Source organism: Erpetoichthys calabaricus, chromosome 12 (assembly GCF_900747795.2).
Source record: "Erpetoichthys calabaricus chromosome 12, fErpCal1.3, whole genome shotgun sequence".
Taxonomy (NCBI): domain Eukaryota; kingdom Metazoa; phylum Chordata; class Cladistia; order Polypteriformes; family Polypteridae; genus Erpetoichthys; species Erpetoichthys calabaricus.
The window spans coordinates 49,496,576-49,509,655 of NC_041405.2; positions in this window are offsets into that span (position 1 = coordinate 49,496,576).

A 13,080-nucleotide genomic window follows, 5' to 3' on the forward strand; every position below is an offset into this window, starting at 1 on the left:
GAGCATGACTGGAAAACGAGACCTCAGAGACATTGAAAATGGGTTGAACACTGGGAATATGAATTTCACCGGATGTGAAGACAACTCACATTTTAATGTTGGGCAAGAAATGGTATCTAAAATAATGTTGGCATGGAAACTATAGTAGTGAGTGCATGTTTGTGAATCATAATGTCCATCCTTCCCTTCATGTATTTGCCGAAATCATGACCTCTGGAGAGGAAGATGACCTGGGCAGAGATGAGGAGAGCTGAGCCACAACGGATTCAATTCCTCCTCCAGGTATTGTATGATGTACTCCCTAGTTGGTCTAACCTCCACATATGGAATAAAATAGAGACACCAGCTTGCCCACTATGCTCCAAAAATGGAACCTTGGAGTATGTTGTGAGCAGTTGCTCTAAGACACCAAGAGAGGGAAGATACTGGTTGTACCAGAATCAATTTTTGAAGCTTGTGACAGAAGCTATCAGCAAGGGGATTAAGTGGAGAAAGCAGGCTTTTCCTTCAAAACAGACCATTACCTTCATTAGAGATGGTGAGCAGCCAAACAACTCCCAGGCAAAAGATATGCAGAAATATTTGCCTCTGCAAGTTACTGGCAGCTGATGGTGGACCTGGAGAGACAGCTGAAGTTGCCCTAGCATATTGCAGTCACTACCTTGAGGCCAGATATTTTCCTCATCTCAGTAGATACAAAAGAAGTTTACTTCTGGAGCTGACAGTCCCATGGGATGATTGTATGGATGAGGTTTTCAAGTGGAAACTTGCCTTGTATGAGGGACTGGTCAGCAATTGCAGACAAGGCAGCTGGAGAACGAGGTGCCTACCAGTAAAGATACAATGCAGATGCTTCACAGGCCAATCCTTGGCAAGAGCCCTCGGGTCACTGAGCATTAAAAGTTGAGAGGAGAAGAAAATCCATCTGACACACCACTGAAGTGGCAGAGAAAGCCTCTAGATGGCTGTGGCACAAGAGAACAGAGCCATGGGGATGATGTAGCATATTTGCTATCTGGTTACAAGCTGGTGTTTGATCATCTTTAGCTGAGTCACCTGGAGGAGAATGCATGATGTTGAAGGACACAAAACATTTGAGGAATCCAGGAATATCACTGATGATGTGGCCAGAAGCATCATTAAATGTATTTTAGATTCATGGGAAGCTTAAGGCAGTGTTGGGTACATTGGGTGGAAGGTTGTCAGTCATTATACCTGACACACCAAAGTAAAGGGTATAACTGGGCAAAGGGCTCAGAAAACAGATTAACAAGCAGTGAATAAATCTGATATAGTAAAATTAATCTTGACTCATCACATTCCCCACAAACAGGCCATACTAATAGATGCCTACAGATCTATTACAATACCAGTGTTTCTTCAATGGTGTACCACTTCCTGGCATGGTTTAACAAGATCAGACCAATGCTCAGCTCTGATTCAAAATTTAAGGTGATCACTCTAAACTCTTGCTGCAGATTCTCATTACAAAGATTCAATGCTGGTTAAGGGACATCGCTCACTGATTTCATTTTCCTCTCATATCATGAACACATGGAAGTTATAAATGCCTCTTGTGAATCAATAGGGGTGAGCATTTGAATGTTCCCAGCAGTGAATTGGCACCAGTCCAGGGTTGGTTCTGTCTTTGTACCTAACTGCTGAGATTGGCTTATGTTCCTTACATCTGAACTGAGTAAATTTGTTTGAAAACGGAAGGATGGCTATACGGATGGGTGGACAGTAATGCAACCCATATGCCAGGGCCTTCTCAGTCACCAGATATGAACACATCTGTGAGACATCAAGGAGGCAGTCTTCCTCCTCTACTAACAAAGTGTGTGCCTTTTCTTCACAGATTTTTGCCACTCTCCTTCAGCACAATACCATATCTTGTCTACTGAAAAAATAATGTACAAAAGGAAATTTTAGAAACAGCCAGAAGCAGGAAGAAAGCTATCTGGGAGACAAATCAGTGAGATAATGCAAGGGGAAAATGATGAGGTCACAGCATCTGAGAACAACAGGGTGAGTTATACACTGAAGTCCTGACAATGGTACTCTCCTTTGAAAAGGCCAGCTCTGAGAATTCTTCTATTCATCCTTTTCCTTAACCCTTTTAATCTAGTTTATATTTCTCTGTAAACTCACAAAAAGGCAAAAAAAATTCTACAAATTCCTGAGTTAATTGGTCACACCTAATCGTTGCAAAAGAAGCAGCATTGTGTTCATCCAGTATATAAAGTGTATGTGTATCCATTCACCCCTTTTTTATTTCATTTGACTTGATTGATGATGGCAAAAACCAGGGATTATCCCAGCAACATCTGCTGTAAAGCAAGAATCAGTCCCAGACATGACGCCCATCCATTAAAGATCAAACACATCTTTAGGATCTGTGAGGCAGACATGCACAAACATGACATGAATACACAAACTCTGCACTGTCGATGACTGAACCCAAATTTGAACCCATGCCTCTGTGGCTGTGAGGTAGCTGTGATAAATTCTGGTACCTTCTTCCAGTCATTTCCTTGAACACTAATACAAGCATGCGTGAGAGCCGCCACCTCTCTTGACTTTAATAGTAATTACACCATAATGTATACAATATCTAGTTATCAATTATCAGAGGCAGGCTTAATCCAGTTTAGGACATGCGTGAAACCAGCTGGTGCCAGTACCATCAGTAAGGTAGAAAGTAACCCTTGGAGTTGCTTGTGTCCAGTTGCATGAGAACCATTAAATATACTTAATGAATCATCATGGACATCATCATACTGTACCACACAAACTATTTCCAATGATGACCATCTTTGCAGACCTTTACAAACTACCAATCATTGACACCTCAGCTCCACCGAGGCTGATCCACTAAGGCTACTCTTAGATGGTAATTGAGTGAAATCCAATGGATGGTTATGCTGTTTAAGGTCCATGATGGTGGCAAACTTGTCATCAAGTAATCCATTTAGGTATCTCCAGGCAGACAGGAGGCACCTCTTTCTCTTTTGTTGGGTTGTTGTCCTTTTGTCACAATCCATATTCACATTCATTACTTTTTGGATGGTATTTTTTCTACTTCACCCATGTATTATATTGAATAAGGGTTCATTAGCAATTTTTTATTTTATTTTATAACTACTCTCCATCATGGTGTCTACATTGTTAGGCAAGGTTGCTGTACCTTTGTTGGCTCTTAACAGATAGCACATGGACATTAACCCAAAGAAGCGCCCTGGATGGAACTAAGTAGCAATGGACCCAAGGTTCTACTTTTCCAGAATGGTGTCACCTTTCCTATTTAAATAGCATGACTCAAGTTATCCTGCTATAGGACCTTTTATAATGAGTGTTGTAACAAATCTGGGCTGCTGGCCCTTAAGCTGGACGGTGGTTCTCACATCCCATTGTTGCACAACCTCAGCTGCTTCATTGTAGGCATCTTTCCCAGCATCATGTGCTTCTCAGGGCCATGTTTGTTTATGCAATTTCTATGGAGACTGGCCCCATGACCCACAAGGTGAGAGGTGCCAGATACGGGATACTCGGATTGGATGATGTTTCATGCCAACTCACGCTGCTCTGAATGAAGAAACAGGGTAGGCTTCCTGCCGAATTTCGGCCCCCTTGAAACATCAGCAGCAAGCACACTGTATTCTGTGTTTTAAATTGGTAATTAGAAGTAATGAGCTTAAAAACACGTTGCCTCGCTCTCACCGCGCATTTCTCAAGCGGAATGTGCAGCCAATTAAATGAAGAGCTTTTCTGTTTCACACGAATACTCAGATTTTTGGGCTTAATGAGAAGCCATTCCTTTGTACCCGTGTATGTGCAGCCATATCTGTGGGCATGTGTTAGCCATTAATGCCAGGACAAAAATCTGTATGCCCCTCTTTGTGAAACACTTTCATCTCACATCATGTGAAGTTGGAGTGGAGTTAGGAATTCAAAAACAGAATAAAGAGCAAGTGCATGATTAGTGGAAACTAGCATAGAAGTATACAAATGGGCGTGTATACATGTGTATGAGTCAAAGCATATACACCAAGTAGCCACAACACTAAAATCACCTGTCTAAATTTGTGTAGGTTCTCTTATATCCCAAAAATTGCCCTGACCTCTTGAAGCATGGATTCCACAAGACCTCTGAAGGTGCCCTATGGTATCTGGCACCAAGACTAAAGCAGCAGATCCTTTAAAGTCCTGAAAGTTGCGAGGTGGAGCCTCCATGGAACAGACTCATTTTTCCAGCACATCCCACACATGCTCGATTGGATGGAGATCTGGAGAATTTGGTGGCCAAGTCAACACCTTGAACTATTTGTCATTTTCCTCAAATCATTCCTGAACAATTATTCCAGTGTAGCAGGATGCATTATCTTGTGGAAACAACCTCAAACATAAGGAAATACCTTTACCATGTAGAGTTGTACATGGTCTGCAACAATCTTTAGGTAAGTGGTATGGGTCAAGGCAACATGAATGCCAGGACCTAAGGCACGGGTGTTGAACTCTGGTCCTGGAGGGCCACAGTGGCTGCAGGTTTTCAATCTAACCATCTTCATTAGTGATCAGTTTTTGCTGCTAATTAACCACTTTTGCCATAGTTTTAATTAACTTGACTCAGGCCACTTAGTTGTCTCTTTTTCTTTAATTAGCAGCTAAACAATGAGACACTAAACATGCTGCCACGTGACCAACTCACCTGTGCCTATCACACAATATCTGAAAATAAAGAAAGGTGATGGTCTCAGTAAGTTTGATCTCTCAGGTCACCAAAACATTTTGACAATGTTCTTAGAAGAAAAAAAAAGTTTTAGAAATTTCTGCTGTGGCAGAATGAGTGCAGCAACAAGCCATGGAATTACTTAACAGGTTTAATTAAACAGCAAGAATCAGCTTCTCATTAAGAGATTTGTTGGAGTGAAATTGGTTGGAGTTTGAAATCCCAATTTAACTGTCATTTGTTGGCTCGTTTCACATCTCGTTTCTGTTTGGCTGTCATTTAATGAAGAATCAATTCAGAGGACTGAATCCTTAAAAACAGGTCAATTAAAAGGGAAAAGTTAACTAGCATTGAAAAATCTGTCACGGATTAGGAAAAGGGTTAGGATGGAAAACATGCAGCCACTGAGGGCTCCTGGCCTAGTGTTTGACACCTGTGACTAAAGGTTTCCCAGTAGAACACTGCACAGAGCATCACACTGCCTCCGCCAGCTTGTCTTTTTGCCATAGTGCATCCTGCTACCATCTCTTCCCCAGGTGAATCATGCAGACGCAATTGCGGTTATAAAAAAAAAAACACACACCAGACCAGGCCAACCGGCCACCTTCTTTCATGACACCATGCTCTAGTTCTGATGCTCACATAACCACTGTAGGTGCTTTCATTGGTGAACAGGGGTCAGCATGGGCACCCTGACCGGTCAACAGATATGCAGCAAGCTGTGATACACTGTGTTCCGACACCTTGCTGTCATAGCCAGCATTAAGAATTTCAGTAATGTGCGCTACATTAGCTCTTGTGTTGGACTGGACCAAAACAGACTAGCCTTTGCTCCCCATGCACATCACTGAACCATGGCTGCCTATGACCTTGTTGCTGGTTCACCAGTTATCTTTCCTTGGAACACGGATGGTAGGTACCATACCAACAACTGCATATCGTAAATACCCCACAAGACCGACAGTTTTGGAGATGCTCTAACCCAGTCGTCTAGCCATCACAATTTAGCCCTTGTCAAAGTCACTCAGATCATTACAGTTACTCATTTTTCCTGCTTCCAACATATCACCTTCAAAAACTGACTGTTCATTTGTGATCTGATATATTCCACCCTTTCACAGATGTCATTGTAATGAGATAAATCAATGTCATTCACTTCACCTGCCTCTGTGACAGTGCGCATCAGCTCCTTGCTTTTGGGAGCCTCTTGAACTTGACAATGTCGATAATCATGATGGTGATGAGGGTGTAAGAGGAGGGCAAAACACACTAAGCTAGGGGATGGTGAAAAGTGCAAGTGCTTTTATTATTAAAAAAAATAAAATAAAAAAGCCACAAAACAAGCTTCCAAAGGTACGTAATCCATAAAAAAGTATCCGTGTGGAGGTTAAAACTAATAAATAGAAAAATCTAATAAAAACGAACTTAAAACAAAAAAGGAACTCGTTTGAAAACCACAAACCCTGGTGCCTTCCCAGCTTATCTGGACCTAGCAGCCCGAAGAGACATCGACCACCAGGTGCAGCCACCCATCTCCTCCAGCCCGTGTCCCCCGCCGCCAATCCCAGGCGGTCCGTGGGCTACACCGAGCCCTTTTCTGCTCAAACCGCTGCCAATCCAGGCTCCACACGGCGCAGGCGCTCTGTACTCCAAAGACACTCAGCCGAGGCCACTCCCCCTCTCGCTCCCTCACCGTTTATTTCGGTTTTTTTTTTGATCTTGCACCGCCCCTATCGCCCCCAGCCACCCCCCCTCCCCCAACCCCCTCTGGGGGGCTGTTCCAGGCGCGATCACTGATTACCGCACCGCGCTGATAATAAAGCAATTAGACTGCCCGCAAGTGCCAGCTAGGCAACGCACGGACGGCTGACTGCCTCGCACCAACCCGGAGATAGGGCGTCTTCGATAGACCGCTCGCACCTTCTCCCACTTCCCAGCGCGAGCGCGTTCATTATTTATTTATTAAAACGACCGCTCTTTTTGAGCCGCGGCCGCGCTATACCACAGCCTGTCAGTGGTTTTAATGATGTGGATGATTGGTGCAGGGGCGTAGCCAGGAGTAGATTTTAGGGTGAGCCCGTCAACAAATGGGTGTTCTATTTTTTAGTAGAATACATAATGACACTTTTTCAAAAAATACATCTATTCATACTGTGGTATAATCACATAACTGATTTATCAGGACCATGCAAAAGTTGAGCAAAAATGATGAAACGTTGTTGTGCCATGGTGGACACACACACAAAATCAGTCCCTACCTGTCTTGTAAAGTTTTATGCAATATGCAAATGCCGGCCAGTTAGATTTATCTGCGGTCAAGGAATCTGACACAATCTAGATTTTCAGTAAGATCGTGTTCAAATGATATGATAATTAAGTTGCTTGAGACAACCTGATGACATTGATGATTTCAAACGCATCTTGATCCGATTTACGGATAAAAATCTCGCAACACAAGTTGTACTTGGAAGTGTGACCATTACTCGCAACAAAGCATTAACATTAGGGAAAATGTCAGGAGGGCAGTTGTCAAGCGCCACCAAAAGAGATGACCATTTTTGTTGTCTTGTTTACACTTTCTGTTAATTTGTCGGACAAACGCTGTGTATTCTGCATCCTGGATATTTATTTCATATAGCTAAATGAGGCTTTTTGAAAAAAAGGCATTTCCGTTTGCTTTGCCAGAAATAATGTCAGAAATAATCCCTGAAAATAAGAAACTATCACTTCATATAAAATACTTGATTAAGCAACTTAAGGTTCTGTTAACTGTCTAATGACTACTAGCGATCAGGTTACACATACAGCGTAACACCACCTCATTTATATATTTATTTATTGAAAATTCAATAAGTCAATGGGATTTGACATATACTGTAAAAAAAAAAAATAATGTTACATTTACATGCAGAAAGGTACTGGCAACTGTGGTTGCCAGAACTTTACCGTAAAAAAGGTGATAATATTTTTAGGTCTACGGTATAACTTTGTAGCAAATAACTGTTTTTTCTTTGCAGCACATTGCAATAGGAGTGAACGTTAACCTGATATTCAAGCACAGTAATAAATATGCCAATCAATAAACCATTAGAAAACACTTTCAGGGTCAAACACCAGTACACAGTTTACATTAGTAAAGTAACAACAGCCAATAGCAAACACGTAACATTTAATTATATACTGTACATTAAAGACTGAAGAATTCAATGTTTAAGAAAGTTTTGGCACATTGTCAGGTGGAGAAACAAAATTTGCTTTTGTGGTTTGTGGCTTATCGAATACAACCCACCATAAATCAGCTTTCATAACCTCAGAAAACCTTCAGCATGCAGGGAAAAATAAGTCTGCTAACTCTGTTTAAGTTTTTTCCCACCTGTTCAATGGCATGCGGTTCACTAATAACAATATGGTAAAGGGGCCGTGTCCTTATGCAAACGTCATAACTTTGCTGTTAATGAAACAGCGCTTTAGCGTTTTACATTTTACAGTTGTTTACCTTCGCTACTTAACAGTTTTACACTGTAAAATTAACAGAGATTTTTTCAGTGTAACTAATGTATCAGTAACGCTATGTAGCATATTTTGAAGGTAGAAAAATACTGATTTATGAACTGTATTGTTTAAGATATACAGGTAATTTTCAGTAGAACATAAGGTAACTTTCCTTTTTTTCAGAAAAGGTATTTTACTTTAACCATTTACAGTATTTTACTGTTAAATTTACTGACATTTTTACCACTTTAAAACTGAAGGAAAGATTAAATAATGAATACCCAATCAATTACAAAATCCATCCATTATCCAACCCGCTATATCCTAACTACAGGGTCACGGGGGTCTGCTGGAGCCAATCCCAGGACACAAGGCTGGAAACAAACCCCGGGCAGGGTGCCAGCCCACATACAATGTCATATACAATGAACTGATTGGCTGGGCCTATGGCCAATCAGGGTGGGTGTGGGCCCAGCCAGGCCCAACCTTCGCAAAGCCACTGGATTGGTGTACAGTACAATATGCACAAATACATGTGAATGTGTGTGTGTGAGAGAGAGAGAGAAAGAGCGTGTGGATTGTTTACATTAATGTGTAAACATGTTCCCATCTATGAATAGTTTCAGACAGTGTTTATAGCTTTATCTGCCCAACTATGTGTATGTACATAAAAACTGTGTAAGTTCTGTAGTGTGTATGTCTGTGGAGATGCTGTATGTACATGAAAAGGCACTTGTAGAAAGTCGATCTGTCTGTGTGCTTGAATGTGTATGCTGGAGTAAACCACATGCATACTGTGTGTGTATGTATATGGGTGACAAGTAGAAGTGATCTAGTATCTATCTGCTAGTGTGTGTATTTGGGTCTGTAAACGACTTCATCTACAGTATTTTCCAAATCCACTTGCATTGGGCACAAGGCATGAAAAATCCCTAGATGGGCACCAGTCCATCACATGGCGAATTCATTCACACACACACACGCACGCACACACACACACACACACACACACACACACACACACATTAGAGCCACTTTAGCCACCAGTTCACCAAACTGGCACCTTGTTGGACTGATTGATGCAACTGGTGCACCAAAAAGAACACACAAAAGAAATAAACACACTGAGTCGATGAGAACACGTCAATCAATGAGACGATTGTTCTTGATTTTGTCCTGTAATTTTGGATGTTCTTGGCGCAGTTGTTGAAAGGGCAAGTCTTTGGGAACTAATCGAGATCTTCGCGGCCTCAGCTTTTTAAAGGAAATCTCCCTCCCGAGTTTCCGAAAATTACCCCATCGGGAACCCCTGCAATTGGGTTTTTTTGTTCCCAATATGATTATGCCTATAAGTTCCGGAAATATATATTTTTTAATTTAGATCTGTAATATATAACCTCGGGGATTAATAAAGTATATCAACATCATCATGAGTAGATGATAGCAAATGTATGAAACACCAACGTCTTCCTGATTTTAAAAGGGCACTTGTTGCATAAACAGCTCAGACTAAGTTCAAGTTACTCGTCAAGTCCTATGAACACATGCAGGTCTGACACAAGGAACAAGACGCGCGTGGCTTGCACTTTGCCAGTCTGCCACGGTGTGGGGCGGCGACTTCAAGTGAGTAAGCACAGGTTCTGACAGTGGTGTAGCTAGGGGCGGGCGGAGGGGGCGGTCCACCCCGAGCGGCACATTTTTGGGGGAGGTATTATTGGCCAAAAGGCTCAGAACACTTCACGTGTAAGCAGCAGGGTTCGGAAAAATATCACTCATGAATGAAAAAAGTCAAATTCTCTGCTTTTCATCCACAAATGCTTCAAAAATCATTTTCAGACGGTCCTTCTGTGGCGGCATCAGACACGGCAGCTGATATTTATGAGGCAATAACAAAAATAAACAGAAACATTACACCGATAATAATTTCTAGGAAGATAAACAACTAATTCACAATGTATAATTTCGTTTCGTTAACAATCCGAATGCGTTCTTGCTCATCCCCACCTATCGCTTGTACACTACACCGGTTCTGGTTTTCGCAGCGTAATTACATTAAACTAATAATCAGAACACGGCTTATCAGTGCGTCTGTACTATATTCTTGTCTAGTTGCTGCTTATAAATAATTATATGTGAAAAAATATTGGTTTCTCTCTATATAAATAAATATATGCAAAATGTATCTTACTTTTTCTCCATAAGTCATTTTAATTTTCTATTTAAATAGGTTAACATATTCAGATACGTTGGAGGGTGGCAAATTGAAGCCCCGCCCCGCCCCGAGTGGCGCGAACTCCAGCTACGCCACCGCAGGTTCAATGTGTAGTAATCTGGGTGTATGTGAGTGCGAGGGGGTGCGACTCACACGAAACGTGCACATGAACATACGGCAAATTTGGCTTGAGTATATCCAGGTGTGTGCGATACACACTCGGGAGTTCTGACTGTGTTTAAGAGCGAGTGTGAATCCATACACATGTATAGAGCGATCTCTGTGTGCCACTCTTAAAAATAAGGGTTCGTTAATGGTACCTTACTTGGTTGTGTAGTTCCTCGTAACAGTGTTGCTTAACAAAGAACCATTTAATCCAGTGAATAGTTCTTCTCATATGAAATTTGTTCTTTGGGCTTTGTAAAAGTTCCAAATATGGGAACAAAACAGAAAGCCTTTAGGGGATTAAGGAGACCCGAACGTGGCTTCGTTATCGCATGCAGTAAAAGCCTCCTTAAAATCAGGAAACCATTTCAAAAATATCCGATTATGGCTATTTATGAAGCCTGTTACGGATCTAAATAAAAAGTGCTTTCTGTAACCTTCATGTGGATGGCTCTTTTGGGAACCAAAAAATGGTTCCTGTATTGTGTCGCTCTGAAGAACCACTTTATTTTTTCGGAGAGTAAGTGAGTGTGTGTCGGTGCCAATCTGCCCGAGTGAATACGCACAGGTTCCTCTACGGTAAACTACGTCTGATTGTGTGCATACGTGTGTGTACAAATCCGCACATCAATCAGCCATTAGTGATCTTTTAATGAGTAACCAGACTCTAATTTAACGGCTCTTCATTTCAGTGGCAGATTTATTGACGGAGCCTTCCCTCGTTTTAGCCGCGCGCCTTTGTGGCCGCCTGCTCTGTGCCTCTCTCCGTCGGCTCTTGATTTATGGTCATGTTGTGGAGGTTTTATGAGCAGTGTTTTGTGATGCTGGTCACCATGGAAAGAGCTCAATAAAACGAGCTGATTGACTAATGGCATTTATTCAAAGTCTGGAAAATGCCTGAAATCATTTCTTCTCCCACTTCATACACTATATTTAACAAAGCAATGCTTCATATTAATGAAATCCCGAGACTGGCAAGGGGGAGCCAAGGATGGCATCGGTCTCTCCCGGTCTGTAGCGGGACTCAGTGATGGCCAGCGTTGTTGTGGGGTGCGGCTCTGGGGGCAGCTGAGGTTTTATTCAAATCAGTAAAGAGGCAGATTAATCCAGGGGCACACGTCTTTTTTCCCTTTCAATGATCCCATTAATCCCTTTTCTAGTTAACAGTTTTTTATGTGTTGCTCAGAGTGGTGTCAGGTCTTCACACTGAGGCCATCAGCTGGTTGCGCACCTTAGGGTATTTGAGTTCCTGTGTGGTGTGAAGTGCTACCATTTCACAGCACAGCACTAAAGTTAAGTAAATCAGTTGTAATTGTCCATGATTCAAAAGTGACTTCCTATTCGAGGTTTAAAGGTGTGTGTAGCTTCCCCTTTGATTCGTGTTGTTTGGTACTTCATAGGATGGCAAAAGTTATTTTGGCTGCTTTGGGCCCTTAACAAGACCATTGTCAGCAAAAATTATCATGCAAAACCATAGCCTTTCACAAATTGTGATTTTTATAAAGATCCACTCACAGTCACTAACATTTACACAAGAACTATGCAACAGGACTTGTAATGAATGACATTGTATAAAATAAAGTTAGACAGTTCTTTTCAAAATGTCAAATTTCATTAGTGCTAAAAATCTATTAAGATGTCTTTTTTTAGAAATTTTCAACATTAAGCCCTGAAATGCAAATTCCCATCTAATATTGATTGTTCATTACATTGTGTAAACTGAGCTATAGAAGATCCCAATCATAAATTTAAAAGAAAAAACTTGTTTCACATCTTAGCACTTTAAAATCGGTCATAGATATTCGTGCAGAAAACCCTCTGATCAGCTTGGAGTGTAAGAAGCATTGGGTGGGCCAAGTCTTTCATTCAAACTATGGTAAGGAGGTCAGAGGAAGTGGAATTTTTATTTGCAATCCTCATTGTAGCTACTGAGAGACAGTACAGTACCCTGCAGGGCTCTATATTATGGCGGTTGTGAATTCAATCAAACTAAATTAATTCTGGCTAATATATCTGCACCAAATGTGGATGATAAAAATTTTATGACAAAAGTTCTGGCGCTAACCCCAATATGGCTCTCGTAAACTTACAGCAAATAGCAGCAAATAGCAGGGGATTTTAACTGTGTATTTAAACCTGCTTTAAACAGGTCAGCAACAAATCCTATTACAATATTTAAAGCTGGCTTAGTAATTTCAAACTGACAACCTCTCAGACCCACTGAGTTTTCCTTACCCTCATTTGAAACAATTCTACTTCTTACCAGTGCATCATATTTAATAGCAGTAGTAGCGTTGTCACATGTTCCTTGTATGTCCAACAAACATACCACATGTTGCCAATCTCCAGTGCCATGATACACAAGATTACAGTGCATTTGGAAAGCAATCAGACCCCTTCACTTTTCTTAACACATTTTTGGGGGAGGCATTATTGGTCAAAAGGCTCAGTACAATTCGTGTGTAAGCAGAAGGGTTCAGAA